Source organism: Nicotiana tabacum, unplaced genomic scaffold, assembly GCF_000715075.1.
Source record: "Nicotiana tabacum cultivar K326 unplaced genomic scaffold, ASM71507v2 Un00084, whole genome shotgun sequence".
In the NCBI taxonomy this organism is placed as follows: Eukaryota; Viridiplantae; Streptophyta; class Magnoliopsida; order Solanales; family Solanaceae; genus Nicotiana; species Nicotiana tabacum.
In genome coordinates, this window is record NW_027438322.1 from 126341 (window position 1) to 145341 (window position 19001).

The following is a 19001-nucleotide window of genomic DNA, read 5'->3' on the forward strand; positions in this document are numbered from 1 at the left end:
CAGAAGATACACATAAGAAACACATAATGAGCATATTTCACTTCGAAAACCACGTAATTAACTCCTGCGACTCACACAAGAATTAATATGCAAATATACTCAAAAATATGCACTTTTCATCATTTATCACTGGATCACATAAATATTGCTTTTATAATTTCTGCAATTTTATCCAAGAGAGGAGAGGATAAGAGAAGAGGGCTGAAGGCCCCGACGGCTGAGCAACGCCTCTATCCACCAGTAAACATAGAGTCAGCTAATTTTTTATATACAAGCACACAAAAAGTTGTACATACTCTTCTAATTGATAAGGTTTGCTGTTAAGATAAATTTGCAACAAAAGTTTGATCTCCTACATAGCTAAAAAAGGAAATATATCCATATACGTCTTCTTCCTCCTATAGCTCGCTGACGTGCGGCATATCCATTAAAAGAGAAATAAACTGGTCATTAACCTCATATAATTTCTTCCTTCATGGAGTTTGTAGGCTTCCAGAAAAATCAATTATCAAGAAACCTAGAGCCGCAAAACCACCAAAGCTGCCGAGATTTGATTTTCTTCGTGTATTTTGAAAAGTTTCAGATTTATTTTTGTATAAACTAATTTTTGTAAATTTCCATAAACGAGTTCAAAGATACATGAATCGGTGCTAAGTTCCTCTCATTATCTCAGTTCACATATTAGCTGAGTTCATTTTTTTTTTTCAACAACTCAGTTCTTTTTGACAAGTTAATTTCTTAGAAAGAGGAAATTGGACGATCTCGCTTCCCCAACTGTTTTGATGAACACAAAAAAATAAAGAAGCACGTGAGATTTGGCAAATAATGAATTATCAGTGCGATCGAGCAGCCGAGCAGGAAGGTTTGTTTTCTCTCTTTTGTGTTTATGGCATCTTACGTGAGATGCTCGTGACAGGTTCTGTCAAATTTAACTGGAGTCTTGGGGGCTACCATTAGTTTTAAGGGCTATAGACCAAAAATATCCACCTTTTCTATACATAAAGGACTATTTCTATTAAGGGATATACATTAAGGACCAAGATGGTCCACCCCCCATACATAAAGGACTATTTTGATCATTTCCTCTGCTTCATTGCACCAGAACGCTCTCCATCTAACATAGCTTAGCACAGTACAAGATTCTAATCACAAAGATAAAAAAAACCAGCCAGGGGCGTGTTGATTCGACGAATTCAATTGAATCTATAACTTTCGATGCGTAATAAAAAATTTATATATAAAAATTTATTAAAATTACAAAAATAGTATTCTCTCCGTTCTATTTTATGTGAACCTATTTCCTTTTTGGTCTGTTCCAAAAAGGATGATCCCTTTCTAAATTTGGAAAAAAATTAGCTTAAACTTCCAATTATACCCTTAATGAGAAGCTTTTATAACCACACAAATACTTTGGACCCTTTTTTTGACTTGTTTAGGACCGCAAATTTAAAAAGTCTTCATTTCTTCTTAAACTTTATGCCCAGTCAAACAGGTTCACATAAATTGGAACGAAAGGAGTAGATATAAACCCATAACATCAATAATATAATAGGTTCAATGCTAAATTTTTTAAAAGTTAAACCCATAAAATTTAAATCCGGAACGATAATCATAGAAGGGAAAAGGCTCAATGCTACCCTTGTGGTAATCGAAATGGCTCACTATGTTTGCAAACTAGCTCATCAGTCCCCTTGCCGTTAATCAAGTAGCCTATTACCCTTTAGCACTAACGGGTCTTTTAAAAGCTATATTTTTTTCCCGAAAATTTCCCTGCTTAACACGTGTCACATTAAACCACCCCTTTTAAAAGTTTTTTTACCGGCCCCCACCCACTTACTTATTTACCCACCCTCCCCAACCCTTTTAACAACCATTTTTTACCTAATCAAAACAATCGATTTCACCAAATTTTCTCTTCTAGGGTTCTAAATTCGGTAACCAATCTTCTTCTATAGGTTTGTTTTAAAATTTCGCTTCTTCAATTCCAAGTGAGATTAAATATGTCCGATTGATCTAGTGCTTTTGTTAGGTCGAAAAGGAGGTGTTACTGCAGTTTTGTTGCCTTCCATTTTACGGCTTATACTCCTGGCCGGTAGGGATTTTTTAAGTGCTCAAAATCTGATGTAAGTTAGTTTCTTTGATTATTTTTTGGCAATTTGTTTATCTAGTCATGGACTGTTTATGTTAATTTTTTGTATTTTTGTTTTTGACATAAGACAACATGTGGTTATTTTAAATGCGAGGATGATGAATTACCTTCGAGAGTTGTAAATTTGATTAGCAGTCTTAAAAATAAATTGGATGTTGTTGTAGTTGAAAGAAATCATTTGAAGAAGAAAATGGATGACTATGATGTTGCTGCTGCTGTTGAGGCTCAAACTATAACCAAATTGAGTCAAAAAGTATTTGAGAGGAATATTTTGAAAAAGAAATTGGATGATTTTGAAGTTGTTGTTGCTACTGATGCTAGAACTATAGCAATCTTGAGGAAAACAGTAACGCAACAATGAATTATGTGTCTTATGTGGTTGCTTGGTTGGACTCATTGTTACATTGTTGTTGAAGTAAATTTTGAAGTTAAAAACGAATAGTAATTAGTTAATCTGTTTTGGGGTTTTTGTTGTTGGTTGCAACAATATGTAATATGTGTTGGTGGAACTGTTAAAAGGGATGGGGAGGGTGGGTAAATAAGTGGGTGGGGGGCTGATAAAAAAATATTAAAGAGGGTAGTTTAATGTGACACATGTCAAACTGTAAAATTTTCAGGAAAATAAAATTGGCCTTTAAAAGACCTGTTAGTGCTAAAGGATTGTAATAGGCCACTTGATTAACGGCAAGGGGACTGATGAGTTAGTTTGATGAGTTAGTTTGCAAATGGAGGATACTAATGAGCCATTTCGATTACCACAATGATAGTATTGAGCCCGAGCAGTTCAATGATAGATACGCTTGAATTTTCAAATGCTCAATAGGAACAATGATTAATTTAAGTGTCTAAACGAAAAGAAATCGGACAAGTTGGAGGGGTTGTGTATGTATTCAGACAAAAGAATAAGTTTAATGGCTATTTATGTTGGGTTTTTTTGTTCAAAATAGAGGTGAATGAGAAATGGATAGAAAAATAAAATTTTGATTTTTCCTCATTTACATTGTCCCATATTGGAGGAGGAAAGCTTATTTGTTGAGTATATATATGATTATACTTCTTCTAGCGCTTAAAGAGATGAGAAGAAGGCAAGCCTCTGATGGTAGGCTACAATCTCATGTTTTAGTCGATTATTACATTCCAATTTACTGCACTTTAGTTGAGTTTGAGCTTTAATCGCTAGTATTTTATATTAATTGTGTGTTTTATCTTGTAGGAGTGATTTCGAGCTATGTAGATGTTATGAAATAAATTCAAGTGATTTGGAGCTTTGACGTCTGAGTAAAAGCCCAAGAAATTAAGTCGGGATCGTGTTCGGGGATCAACGGATGATAGTTAAGAACGAACGAAGAATCGAGCAGGCATATTGTGCAGAGTCTAGTAAAATGCATATAACGTTTTTCTCAAAACTCCGTTTGGGTTCCACAATATACTGTTGGAAAGTTAATTCAAAGGGCTACAACTTTCATGTTTTACATTCTTTCAATTTCCCAATGAAACAGGGTGAAAAGTGTGTGGAAAGTGCGCGACCGTGCACTGACCGTGCTTATGGGGCAGAACAGTGTGAAAAGTGCGCAGCCAAGTGCGCGGGCACACATCCAAGTGCACGGCTGCGCACGTCCAACTCCGAAAAAGTGTCCTTTTTCGCGTAGGAGAAGGTGTAGTTGTTTGGGCCCAACCCAACTTGGTATATATATATATATAGAAAAATGGTATTTTGAGGACTTTTGACATAATATAGACCTAAGGAAGCTAAGGAGGAGAGGAGAAGCAAAAGTACAAGAATTTCACCATTTATCCTCACTCAAGACAAGGGTTTGGATGTTTTATGTTTTCCTTTGACTTAAACTTAGTTGTGATGAAATTCTCCATATATATGGAGTAATTCTTCCTTAGGGATTGATGGATTTGATATTTTCATAATTGTTTGTGGAGATTAACTCTAGTTTTATGTATTGAAGCGTTTTGGGTATTTTTATTGTTGCATATATATTCACTTGTTTATGTGATCGAAAGAGGCATAATTTGTGATGTTTTGAATTATCTTATTGGTTGAATTCATTGATTCTTGTTAGTAATCGAAAAAGGCTAGTTGAATTAATGTTTAGACCTAGTTAGGAGGATAATCGAAAGAGGTTCTCTTAAGGATCAATCCACTACGAATTCTTGCATATCTTCACCAAGCTTAACTTAGTTCATATCATAAGGTTGAGACTTAATCGAGAGAGGAGTTTTTACTGAATGTTTGAACATAATAGAATGAATTCGAGCGACTCACTTGAACCATAGAAGTGAAGTAACTAGAGTTAATTCCCAAATAAGTATCTTACACCTACCCAATCAACTCCTATTTTCTCCACTTGATATCTTCTTGCTTACTCTTGTTGCGATTGTCATTAGACAATAGTTTAGACTTTGAGTTAATTTTAGTTTTAATTCACACAAATCTAAATTGTTGATCATCTTGAATAGCAATAAGACTAGAAGCTACGAAAATACTATTTAACTCTAATTCCTGTGGATACGATATTTTCTATCCTATATTCGACGAGCAAGCATAATTTTGTGTTGTGTTTTTATCTTTTCAAATTTTGGCATCGTTGCCGAGGATTGGTAATCAATGGTGTTTGAAATAGTTTTTGGTGTTAATTGAGGAATTAGGTTTTAGTTTTTTTTTTCTTTTTCCTTTTCCATTTTATTTTCTTTATTAGTTAACTTCTTTTCAAGATTTATTTTGTAGTTCCTAACAAGCTGGAGAAGATACTGTAGATATTGAACTCTAAATATTGTGAAGATGGAGTACAATCAGCCTAAGAAAATAGTTAAAGAGTTAGCAGTTGAATATTATCAACGGTCTGCTATGTGTTTTAAATGCGGTGAAAATCATCTATGGGATGTCTGTCAAGCAGGTATGTATTCTTCTTATAGTTCGTATTTTGAACAGTCTCACTCTATTTCTAGTCCATACAGGTATGAGGATTCATATTGGCACAATCTTGACTCTGGTTGGGATGAATACCCTTATTATAACTTGAGTGAAGTTGAAGTGAGACAACCACCTCAAGGGGAGAATGATAGTTCGGAAGAGCTTATGTATAAGTTCATAAATAAGCCGGTAGAGAGATTTACACAAGATGATGAAGCCATTAACAACCTAACAATGCAAGTGAGTCAATTGGTAAGTACACTGTCAGGAAGCTCATTACGTTGTGATGGTGAATATATGAAGGAGATACCCTGTGAGAATGAGCCTACCCAAGAGGATGGGCATCCACAGAGAGAACTTTTCACTATTCAAGATGACTCTGATTCAACCGAGATGATAAAAAATAAGGCTGTGGTTGAGTGTAAAGCAACAGAAGAAGAGTTCAAACCACCATCCACCTTTCCACATCTGCAACATATAGTAGAAGAGAATGAGAAACAAATGGTCTTGGGCATACCAGAGGAATATTCACTTGACCTTTCGTCCTTGTTTTCTTATTCTAACCTTGATCATGTGAATTTTATTTTTGGGAATTTACAGGAATATGTATTGATTGATCTTGTGAAAGAATGCAGGAACAAGTTGAGGATGATCATTAACGAGCAATTCACCGCTCAAGATGAGGACAAAAAAGAAAGAAAAGAGCTGGTATTGCAGGTATCCTTAGAAGAATTGGGCTTAATGAGCTCCATAAAAAATTTCAAGGAGCGAAAATGAGGAATGAATTCAGAATTAGGGGTGGAGTTCATAAGTTCTCGGAAAAGAAGAAAATTCAGGGAAGTCTTCTTTACCTTATGCTTTTTAATTGTGTGTCATGCGAACATGCCACAACTTAAAGTGTGGGGTAGGTGGATAATTGTATGTTGTATGTATATGTGTTAGTTTTTATTGTTTTTGTAGTTAGAAAAAACATAAAAATCATTAAAAGTATTGATTTTTTCAGACAATAGATTTGACAGGTTTTTTGAGGGAATTAAGTCGAAAGAAAAAGACAAAAAGATTTTCTTTTGTAGTTAGTGTATTAATTACCCCTTGGTTTTTCTTTGTGCCGCGGTTCTTTTCCAAGGGTTTTATTTAAACCGGGTGTAGTTAGTTTTTATTTTATTAGTAGTAGTACCAGCTTGGGCTAAAGGAGCCCTTCCGGAGTCTGCACGCCCACAGTGAAGGGATGGATCTTCCCTTGACATGGATCTTGTCCGAAGCATTTATATTGAGGGATGGATCTTCCCTGGACATGGATCTTGTCTGAAGCATTTATATTTTGGGATGGATCTTCCCCTGGGCTGGATTGGCCTTGTACAGTACTGAGTGACTGGATGTCAGTTATTATGTATATATATTGGGATGGATCTTCCCTGGGCTGGATTGGTCATATACAGTATCGAGTGATTGAGTACTCTGAGAGTGCGAGTATATGAATTCATCACTATGTTGCATTGCATTAGATATGCATATTTGATATATAGGCATAGAGAAGTATTTTTCCTCATGCCATCTGATAATGAGACTTCTTATCTACCATTAAAGTTTTTGAGAAAAATTTACAGATTTCAGACTTACTCATATTTTTGGTGACTTTCGGCCAAAGATGTGAGTTCTACTGTTATACTTGAAAAAATAATGTGTATTTTCTAGAACTGTATACGAGCTGAGCATCTTACCTCTGAGTTATTACTTGTGTTGTTTTAAATTATATTGTTCTGAATTGTTGTCGGTTATTGGAGTTGGACTCTGACCTTGGTACAAGTTCGTCACTACTTTCAACCTAAGTTTAGGTTTGTTACTTATTGAGTACATGGAGTTGGTTGTACTCATACTACACTTCTGCACCTTGTGTGCAGATTTTGGATGTTGATGTTGTTGTACATGACGGGAGCTGGATCTGAAGATGTACTTGCGTTCCAGTCATTGCTGCCTTTTGTTCATGGTAGCTTTAGAATTTTAATCTGTTCATGTATATTTCAAACAGATGTTGTATTTTATTTTATACCAGCTTTGTAAACACTAAATCTTAGAAGTTCATGATTTGTAATATCAATCCTTGGGGAGTGTATTAGAGTTAGTTAAATATTAATTAAATCGGATATTTATAAATTGGCTTACCTAACGGGTTGGGTTAGGTGTCATCACGACTAGTTGAATTTTGGGTCGTGACAGGGATTAAGTTCCTTCAGGAACACTATGAATTCAGTGGGTTCGGATTAATATCTGCTTCTTCTATATTTCTGTTATTACGTTATTTTATTTCCAGAACTACTTTGCAAACACAGACTACTAACAATTTATAGATATAGAAAAAATTAGTAAAAATAATTTTGTCCAAGCAAAATAGGGAAAAGTTAGCTTCGAAATCCAAGTGAATGAATATGTCGCACTATAAGACAAATAACTTCCTTCGATCTCTTCCAACTTTTAGCAAGTATTATCACTTTGTGTAAATTCACCAAATATTAAGTAATTAGCACAATCTCCATAATTAGACAATGCTAAGTGGTAAAAATATGAATAAAATAATATCGAAATATATATAAATAAGTCCAACATCAATAATTCAAAAATAACATACTAGTTGAATTGAATCTTGTAGGATCGTGGAGAATAGGTCTGTAAAACTTATCCGTGGCGACCACTGAAAATCGCCACAAGAAAAAAATTTCATTGAAGAGCACGATTTGCAGAAACCCCCACTTTGTTGGAAATAAAGACGAAGACAAAACCTCTCCATTGGAGCCGTTCTTCGTTGAAATTGAATTACTAGCGACTAAATCGCCACAATTAGTCATGACCAAACAAAGCCATGAAAGCCATTAGCGAGCTAATTTCTTATAGCGAGAGGATTACTAGGTAGAAAATCGGATGCAACCGAAATTTAGTCATGACTAGCCTCTAATGCAACCGAAATTTAGTTGCGTTAAGAGTTTTTATCCTTGATGTAATGGCAGAGTTGTTGTAGTAAAGAGGCTAGTCGTATAGAGTTTGGTGTGGTCAGTACTATTTTGTTTTATTTTTTTCTGTTTTGTAAAGTTCAATTGGTATATAACTTTACTTACCAAAATAAAATATCTAATATCATGAATATACGTTACGAAAAGATTACTCTTCTGGATTATCTTATGTATCTGATTATCAAGATCTTATGATATGAAATATATGGTAAATGGCTTGCCCTTGATAAAGCTTACTAGAAAATTTTCCAACATAGAATAAAAAGAAAAGGAAAAGATGAACTTTTATTCTTAGAATGGAACAAGTATATACATCAAATTGTGAACTATTGATCAATTCAACTTCACTATGAAGTATACTTCTACAAGCTATATATATATATATATATATATATATATATATATATATATATATATATATATATATATATATATTGATTGATAGTTCCATGCGCCATCTTTGATGCCCTCTCATGACACTCTGATAATCATAGAACAATATACTCAGCGGCAGATATGTCATATATGTTAGGGATATAGTGAGTATGCCCTAGATCCAATCTCATAAATGATGATTTGAACATATTTTGTGAATGTTATTTGATATAAAAATATATGGCATTTAATATTCGTTTATCATAGTTATTATTAATTAATTGATTAATTTAACAAGGTCCTTGATTAAATTTTGAGATTTATCATCGTGATGGAGATCATGATAATAGGAGTAAAGTCTCTTACGATTTAATCTAAATTTGTTCTTGATCGTAGGATTATTAGTTTGGACATTAGTAATCCGGTTAGATCAATATTTATGTGATCGTCTTTATGGGATAAAGATTAGTTGATCTCATTAACTAAATCACATAAATAGATGATGCATATAGAGATATGATCATTGAACCGACGCATTGGATAATTCCTAATGGTTAGAATTATCATAAACTGTCAATAGGATATTCTCTTGAAGAATGTGATGTAAGGGTTTCCTTTGACCTGAGATCGTCATACTAATTGACAAGTTATTTATCGTGCTTTGATACTAGACACATATGGCCCTAGGGCAATAGTTGAAAGGATATTGGTTACGATTAAATACTTGTAGAATTAGTGATTGATCAAGATAAAATCTGTCGACTCTAGGTAATGAGTATATACTCCATGTTGTCATGAATTATAAACGACCAAATTAAGACCTTGGCCAGGGCAATAGAATGAAAGAAGAAAAGAGTTTCTTAAGTCATTCAATGGTCGATTATATTTGACATGAACACATAGTTGGTCGTCTATTAGGATTTGACAGTTGAATCATTTTCTATGGTGACCCAGAGCTATAAGGACAGAAGAAATTACTATATTATTCTTCTACTGGTTCTTGAGAGTAAATTGTATACTTCATTCTATCTGGTCGTTAAGGAGTGTTGCTAGACGCTACCCTTGATTAGTATATTAATGTGATCAATTTACTATCGCCTTAGTATTGAACCTATGAGGTCGTACACTAACGAGTGTTCTGATCTTTGCTAAATGATTAATTACTTTATTATTTGATAATTATATTAAAGAATTTAATTCGTCAAATAAATTAAATTATTAGTCCAAATGAAATATTATTACATTCTTTGCTAGCACAGAGGATATAATTAATATTATTAATAAATCAAAGTTTTCTATTTGGAATAAAAAATTAAATTATATCTCTTGATTGAAATATATATGTGATATATATTTAGTAATCGTAATATTAATATATAAAGGTTGTATATTTAATACTAATTTATTCTTACCAATTTGGAATTGGAATTGTAAAGTCCTTAAAGGACGTATAAGTTAAATCCAATGTTGAATTGGATTGACGTGAATCGGGATGTCGGCAGCTTCAATCCAATTTGCAATTGGATTAATATAATATTTTAATAGGAAAATATTTGGCATTGGACGTGATGAACCAAAAGGTCATCTAACGTTTTAGAACTCGAATCTGCGCTCTTAAGCCTTAAAAATCTCATTTTTACCCTCCTCGATTTGCGTGCGCAGTCCGAGCAGGTTTCCGAAAAGTTTTTATGTTGAAAACTAATGAAAATAAAATTTTTTGCCTTAAAAGTTGATTTTAGTTGATTTCGGTCAATATTTTTAGTAAACGGGCCCGGATCCGTACTTTGACGGTCCCGGTAGGTCCGTATCGAATTATGGGACCTGAGCTTATGCCCGAAATTGAATTTGAAGGTCCCTAACTTGAGTTATGAATTTTTAATAAAAATTAAAAGTTTGGAAATTATTTGATTTTAAGAATTGATTGATATTTGGCATTGTTAGTATCGGGTCCGTATTTCGGTTCCGGAGCCCGGTACAGGTTCATTATGATATATAAGACATGTTTGTGAAATTTGGTGAGAAAAGGAGTTGATTTGACGTGATTCAGGCGTCCAGTTGAGAAAATAGAAATTTTAAAGTGTTCTTGAGAATTTCATTTGATTTGGTGCTAAATTTAGAGTTCTAGGTATTATGTTGGCAATTTGATCGCGCGCAAAGGTCCGTATGATATTTTTAGACTTGTGTGCATGTTTGGTTTGGAGCCCCGAGGGATCGGGTGAGTTTCAGATAGGCCAAAGGATATTTTGGACTTAGAAAATCTGAGATTTTTGCTGCAGCAGCTGTTCTGGTATGCCCTTCTTCGCGTAGGTAGTGTCGCGAACTCGTAAGGTAAAATGGGGGCAAGAGAATTTTCTTCTTCGCGAACACGAAGCGTTGGGGGTGGAACCCTTCACGAACGCGATCTGTCTCACGCGAACGCGATAGTCTAAGGGGCCTGGGGTGAGTGAAGTCATGTTCTTCTACGCGAACGCGTCCACTGGGTCGCGAACGCAAAGGCTTGGGGGGAGCTGCCTTACGAGAACGCGAAGGCCTTAGGCCACTGTGCATCGCGATCGCGACAGGCCTCTCGCGAACACGATGAAGGCCTGTCCAGTGACTTAAAACAGATTCCAAACACGGGTTTAAGCCATTTCTTCAACGTTTTTTAAGAACCTAACCGGTAGAGGCGATTTTCAAGAGCCATTTACTTCCCCAAAGTGTTGGTAAGTGATTCTACACCATTTTCTTTTAATTACTCATTACATTTTATGAATTATCAACCTAAAAATCTAGAATTTTCATAGTAGAATTAGGGGTTAGGGTAGAAACTAGAAATTTCAGAAATTTGAGGATTTAGACCCCAATTTGAGGTCGGATTCCAAAACTAATTACATATTTGGGCTTGGGGGTGAATGGGTAAAAGGACTTTGGTCCGAACCTCGGGTTTTGACCAAGCGGGCCCGGGGTCGATTTTTAGACTTTTGGAGTAAAATTTGGAAAATTTAATTTATGAAGTATAATTGATTCCTTTAGCAATATTTGATATTATTGAGTCATTTTTGAATAGATACGAGTGATTTGGATGTGAATTCCAAAGGAAAAGATGTGATTGAGAATTAAGTGGCCTTCGAAATGAAGTAAGTGTCGTGTCTAACTTTGGCTTGAGGGAATAGGTATTATGTGTTCATTTGCTACGTGTTTGGTTGTTAAATACGATGTATAGGTGAGGTGACGAGCATCTATGCGTCGTTGTCGAGTCATAGCATGCGAGTGAAATTCTATTCTTGTCTATTTTGTAGCCTTAAATTCTACTATCCATGCTTAGCAGATTATTTGAAATGTCGGGTGACTCATATCTGGTTTCACTAAGATTTGGTAACTTTCGAATATTGATTCAAGGTTGAGATTACATTATGCTATTGATTATGGGTAAAATACTGGTTCCTTTATGATACTCTTATTTATCTGTTGTTATCGATTCTGTTATTGGTGAGAAGGAGTGTAAAGCACGAAGGGTGATGCCGTACATGCTTTATTTATATTGTACGGAAGAGTGTAAAGCACGCAGGGTGATGCCGTGTATATTATGAGAGGTTTAATGCACGAAGGGTGATGCCGTGCCATTCTATTTATTTATTTGGTGAGGTTGAGAGTAAAAGTACGAATGGTGATGACGTGCAGTTTTCCTTTGTTGTTTTAATTGCTCAATTCGTTTAAGGATGTTCTGTTTAATTATGTCTTTTCATTATTCTCACTCTTTATGTTGTATTCCCCACTGTATATCCCATTCCTATTATTTTTGTATTATTTCTTTATTTACTGTTGTTTCCACTAACATGATTATATTGTTCAGGTTATATGTGGGTGTCTTGTCCTAGCCTCGTCACTACTTCACCGAGGTTAGGCTCGACACTTACTAGTACATGGGGTCGGTTGTACTAATGCTGCACTCTGCACTTTCTTTGCAAATTTTGATACCTGCTCAGGTTGATCGAGATTTGCTATTGGTCCGCTATCCGGAGACTCAAGGTAGATCTGTCGGCGTTCACAGACCTTGAAGTCCCCGTCAATCTTTTATATCCTACTGTTTTCTTTCATTCAGACAATTGTATTTTTTTTTCCAGACTATTACTTGTAGTAAATTTTAGAATACTCATGAATTGTTACTCCAGATCCTGGTGGCAGTAATTAATACAGTTTTATTATATTCCATACTTATTATATTTCATCTTAGTTAATTATTGTTATTTACTGAATGGAAATAAGGAACTGGTTTAACGATTTTCTAACGTTGGCTTGCCTAGCAAGTGAAATGTTTGACGCTATCACGGTCTCGTCGATGGGAATTTTTGGGTCGTGACAGTTGGTATCAAAGCCCTAGGTTGCTTTGGTCTCACGATTCACGAGCAAGCTTAGTATAGTCTGGAGGATCGGTACGGAGACGTCTGTGCTTATCTTCCAGAGGCTATGAAATTTAAGAACAAGTTTCACTTCTGTCGTGCGATTGTGCTTTCTCAATACTGATTGAATTCTTCTACTCTTATTCTATCGCAGATGGTGAGAACACGTACCGCTTCCTCAGATGAGCAGCAGCCAGAGTCTCCAGTGACAGCTCCTACATTGGGCAGAGGTCAAGGCCGTACCAGAGGCTGAGGCAGGAGCAGGGCTCAGCCTAGAGCCCGAGCAGCAGCCCCAGCAATGGAGCCTCAGATAGAGCTTGACGAGGAGGTTCCAGCCCAGACTGTTCCTTCCGGACCAGCTCAGGTTCCGAAGGGGTTCATTGCTACCCCAATACTTCAGGACGCTTTGGTCCGTTTGGTAGGCCTTATGGAGAGTGTGTCTCAGACTGGCACATTTCTCATGGCACCGACAGTCTCTCAGGCTGGAGAAGGATCCCAGACTCCTGCCACTCCCGCTCCGGAGCAGATAGCTCCCCAGTATCAGGCTCCAGTAGCTCAGCCAGTCAGATTAGTTCAGCCGGTTATTGCGGCACAGGTCAGAGGTGGGCCAGCTATGTCTTCTGAGGCTTTATGGAGATTGGACAGGTTTATCAAGCTCTTTCCTGTTCACTTCAATGGTACTCCTTCAGAGGATCCCCAGGAGTATCTTGACAGTTGTCATGAGGTTTTACGGAACATGGGTATAGTGGAGACCAATGGGGTCGATTTTGCTGCATTTCAGATGACTGATTCCGCCAAGAAATAGTGGAGAGATTACTTGTTGACCAGACCAGTTGGGTCGACTTCTCTTACTTGGGACCAGTTCTCTCAGCTCTTCACAGAGAAAGTTTTGCCTATCACATTGAGAGAGGAGCGTCGCCGTCAGTTTGAGCATCTCCAGCAGGGCAGTATGACTGTTACTCAGTATGAGACCCGTTTTGTGGATTTGGCCCGTCATGCTATTCTTCTGCTTCCCACCGAGAGAGAGAGAGAGAGAGAGAGAGAGAGAGAGAGAGAGAGTGAGGAGGTTTATTGATGGACTTGCTCAGCCTATGAGATTGCAGATGGCTAAGGAGACTAGGAGCGAGATTGCTTTTCAGGCGGCTGCTAATGTCGCCAAACGAGTTGAACTGGTTCTTACTCAGGGAGGTCAGGGGTCTGACAAGAGACGTCGTCATTCCGGTGAGTTCAGTGGTGCCTCATCTAGAGGCAGGAGTATTTTTGGTAGAGCCCATCCTCCCAGGCCATTTCATTCAGCGCTCCACGTATCCCACAGTGCCTCAGGTGGTCGTGGCCCTCAGATGCATTATTCCGACTAGCTAGCCTACAGTGCAACACCAACTCTTATTAGTGCCCCTCTAATCCAGAGTTATCAGGGTGGTTATTCAGGTCGACAGGGTAAATTTCAGGGTCAGCAGTCACAACAACCAAAGTATGTTATACTTGTGGTGATCCAAGGCACATTCCTAGATTTTGCCCTCGGGCAACGGGCAACTCACAATATCAGAGTTCTCATGCCATGGTTCCGGCACCAGTTGCCGCACCACCTGCTCAGCTAGCCAGAGGCAGGGGTCAGGCAGCTAGAGGTAGAGGCCAGATTGTTAGAGGTGGAGGTCAGGCCGTTAGAGGTGGAGACCAGCAAGTTAGAGGTCGTCCCAGGGACGTAGTTCAGGGTGGTGGAGCCCAACCCTGGTGTTATGCTTTCCCAGCCAGGCCTGAGACTGAGTCATCTGATGTTGTTATCATAGGTATTGTTTCAGTTTGCAGTAGAGATGCTTTAGTTCTATTTGATCTGCGATCTACTTACTCCTATGTGTCATCCTATTTTGCTTCCTATTTGGTTGTGCCCCGTGATTCTTTAAGTGCTCTTGTGTATGTGTCCATACGAGTGGGAGATGCTATTGTTGTAGATCATGTTTATCGTTCGTGTGTGGTCACCATTGGGAGTCTTGAGACTCGTGTAGATCTCCTACTTCTCGACATGGTTGATTTTGATGTCATACTGGGTATGGATTGGCTGTCATCTTATCATGCTATATTATATTGTCACGCCAAGACATTGACCTTAGCCTTGTAGGGGTTGCCTCGATTAGAGTGGAGAGGAAATCTTGGTCATTCTGCCAGCAGGGTTATCTCTTATGTGAAGGCTCGACATATGGTCGATAAGGGGTGTCTAGCTTATTTGGCTTATGTCCGCCATTCTAGTGCGGAGGTTCCTTCCATAGATTCGGTGCCAGTTGTTTGTGAGTTTCCAGAGGTATTTCCTGCAGACCTGCCGGGGATGCCACCCGACAAGGATATTGATTTCTGCATTGATTTGGATCCGGGCACTCAGCCTATTTCCATTCCGCCATTTCGCATGGCCCCGCCAGAGTTGAAAGAATTGAAGGAGCAGCTGCAAGATTTGCTTGATAAGGGCTTTATTAGACCAAGTGTCTCGCCCTGGGGTGCACCTGTGTTATTTGTGAAGAAGAAATATGGATCGATAAGGATGTGTATGGATTATCGGCAGTTGAACAAAGTCACCATCAAGAACAAGTATCCATGGCCGAGGATTGATGATTTATTTGATCAGCTTCAGGGTGCCGAGGTATTTTCAAAGATTGATTTGAGATATGGCTACCATGAGTTGAGGATTGGGGCATCCGATGTTCCTAAGACAAATTTTCGGACTCGGTACGGGCATTATGAGTTTCTAATGATGTAATTTGGGCTGACAAATGCCCCAACAACATTCATGGATTTGATGAACCGGGTGTTCAAACCCTACTTGGATTCCTTTGTGGTTGTGTTTATTGATGATATCTTGATCTACTCCCACAGTCGAGAGGAGCATGAGCAACACGTTCGAATCGTTCTTCAAACTCTAAAAGACAGCCAGTTATATGCTAAGATCTCAAAATGTGAGATTTGGTTGAGTTCAGTTGCTTTCTTAGGTCACGTTGTATCAGCAGAGGGCATTCGGGTGGATCCTAAGAATATTGAGGCAATTCAAGACTGGCCTAGACCCACATCAGCTGCAGAGATCCGTAGTTTCCTAGGTTTGGCGGGCTATTACCGTCGATTTGTGGAGGGGTTTTCATCCATAGCAGCCCCGTTGACCAGATTGACCCAGAAGGGTGCCCCGTTCAGGTGATCAGACGAGTGTGAAGCGAGCTTTCAAAAGCTCAAGACTACTTTAACTACGGCACCGGTATTGGTGTTACCCACAGGCTTAGGATCTTATACAATATACTATGACGCATCCCATATTGGTCTGGGTGTGGTATTGATGCAGGGTGGCAATGTTATTTCATATGCTTCACGGCAGCTGAAGGTTCACGAGAAGAATTATCCTGTTCATGATCTAGAGCTGGCAGCCATTGTTCACGCGCCGAAGATTTGGAGGCACTATCTTTACGGCGTGCCATGTGAGGTATTCACTGATCATCGGAGCGTGCAGTATTTGTTCAAGCGAAAGGAACTCAATTTGAGGCAGAGGAGGTGGCTGGAGCTATTGAAAGACTATGATATCACTATATTGTATCATCACGGGAAGGCCAACGTGGTGGCCGACGCTTTGAGTAGGAAGTCAGTAAGTATGGGTAGCCTTGCATATATTCTAGTTGGTGAGAGCCCGCTTGCATTGGATGTTCTGGACTTGGCCAACCAGTTCGTGAGGTTAGATGTTTCTGAGCCCAGCCGTGTTCTAGCTTGTACAATTGCTCGGTCTTCTTTGTTTGAGCGCATTAGAGATCGGCAGGATGACGATCATTATTTACTTGTCCTTAGAGACATAGTGCGGCACGGGGGTGCCAAGTAGGTTACTGTTGGAGATGAAGGAGTTTTGAGGATGCAGGGTCATATTTGTGTGCCTAATGTGGATGGACTTTGTGAGTTGATCCTTGAGGAGTCCCACAGTTGCCGGTATTCTATTCATTCGGGAGCTGCCAAGATGTATCAGAACTTGAGGCAGCATTATTGGTTAAGGTGAATAAAGAAGGACATAATTGCCTATGTAGCTCGGTGCCTAAATTGCCAGTAGGTAAAGTGTGGGCATCAGAGATCTGGTAGTTTACTTTAGAGGTTAGATATTCCTGAGTGGAAGTGGGAGCGTATCACTATGGATTTTGTTGTTGGAATCCCACGGATTCAAAGGAAGTTCGATGCAGTTTGGGTTATTGTGGATAGGCTGACTAAGTCAGCGCACTTCATTCCTGTGGCAGTTACCTATTCCTCGAAGCGGTTAGCAGAGATTTATATTCAGGAGAACGTTCGTCTTCACGGTGTGCCCGTGTCTATAATTTCTGATCGAGGTACGTAGTTTACCTCGCACTTTTGGAGGGCAGTACAACGTGAGTTGGGTACACGGGTTGAGTTGAGCACTTCATTCCATCCTCAGATGGATGGGCAGTCCGAGCGTACTATTCAGATCTTGGAGGATATGCTCTGCGCTTGAGTTATAGACTTCGGAAGATCGTGGGATCAGTTCTTGCCCCTTGAGGAGTTTGCCTACAACAACAGCTACCAGTCGAGCATCTAGATGGCTCCCTATGAGGCATTATGGTAGGCGGTGTCAGTCGCCAGTTGGGTGGTTCGAGCCGAGATAGGCTCGGTTGTTGGGCACAGACTTAGTATAGGATGCCTTGGATAAGGTCAAGATTATTCAGGATTGACTTCACATAGCTCAGTCCAGGCAGAAGAGTTATGCCGATCGTAGAGTTCGTGATGTTGCACTCATTGTCGAAGAGAGAGTGTTACTTCGGGTATCACCCATGAAGGGTGTAATGAGGTTCGGAAAGAAGGGCAAGTTGAGCCCTAGGAATATCGGACCTTTTGAGATTCTGGAGAGAGTGGGAGAGGTGGCTTATAGGCTTGCGTTGCCACCCAGTTTTGCAGCTGTTCATCCGGCATTCCATGTGTCCATGCTTCAAAAGTATCACGGTGATCCGTCCCATGTATTAGATTTCAGCTCTGTCCAATTGGACAAGGATTTGACTTACGAGGAGGAGCCGGTGGCAATTCTAGCCCGACAAGTTCGCCAATTGAGATCAAAGAGTTACCCTTTAGTTCAAGTGTAGTGGAGCGGTAAGCCTATTGAGGCAACTACTTGGGAGTCCGAGTCCGATATGCAGAGTAGATATCCCCACCTTTTCACCAGCACAGGTACTTTTCTATATCCGTTCGAGGACGAACAATTATTTTAGAGGTGGAGAATGTGATGACCCAAAAGGTGATCTTATGTTTTAGAACTCGAATATGCGCTCTTAATCCTTAAAAATCTCATTTTTACCCTCCTCGATTTGTGTGCGCAGTCCGGGCAAGTTTCCGAAAAGCTTTTATGTTGAAAACTAATGAAAATAAGAATTGTTTCCTTAAAAGTTGATTTTAGTTGACTTCGGTCAACATTTTTGGTAAACGGGCCCGAATCCGTGCTTTGACGGTCCCGGTAGGTCTGTATCGAATTATGGAACCTGGGCGTATGCCCGGAATCGAATTTGGAGGTCCCTAGCTTGAGTTATGAATTTTTGATATAAATTAAAAGCTTGGAAATTATTTGTTTTTAAGATTTATTATTCAGACGTCCAGTTGAGAAAATAGAAATTTTAAAGTGTTCTTGAGAATTTCATTTGATTTGGTACTAAATTTAGAGTTCTAGGTGTTATTTTGGCAATTTGATCACGCGAGCAGGTCCGTATGATGTTTTTAGACTTGTGTGCATGTTTGGTTTGGAGCCCCGAGGGCTCGGGTGAGTTTCGGATAGGCCACGGGATGTGTTGGACTTAGAAAATCTGAGATTTTTGCTGCAGCAACTGTTCTGGTGTGCCCTTCTTCGTGTTCGCATAGGTAGTGTCGCGAACGCGAAAGGTAAAATGGGGACAGGGGAATTTTCTTCTTCACGAATGCGATAGACTGGTCGCAAACGCGAAGCGTTGGGGGTGGTACCTTTCGCAAACACGATCTGTCTCACGCGAACGCGATAGTCTAAGGGATTGGGGGAGGGGAGTCATGTTCTTCTATGCAAACGCGTCCACTGGGTCGCGAAGGCGAAGGCTTTGGGAGAGATGCCTTACGCGAACACATAGTTAGACTCGCGAACGCGAAGGCCTTAGGCCACTGTGCATCACGATCGTGACGGGCCTCTCGCGAAC

At 39.0% G+C, this 19001-nt stretch overlaps 1 long non-coding RNA gene across 1 annotated transcript; it reads left to right on the top strand.

Moving 5' to 3' along the window:
- The first annotated feature begins 1839 nt into the window (after positions 1-1839).
- Positions 1840-4118, top strand: LOC142178945 (uncharacterized). The gene is made up of 2 exons (XR_012707108.1): positions 1840-2123; positions 3363-4118. It is a non-coding gene; the product is annotated as an uncharacterized LOC142178945 (long non-coding RNA).
- The last annotated feature ends 14883 nt before the right edge of the window (positions 4119-19001 follow it).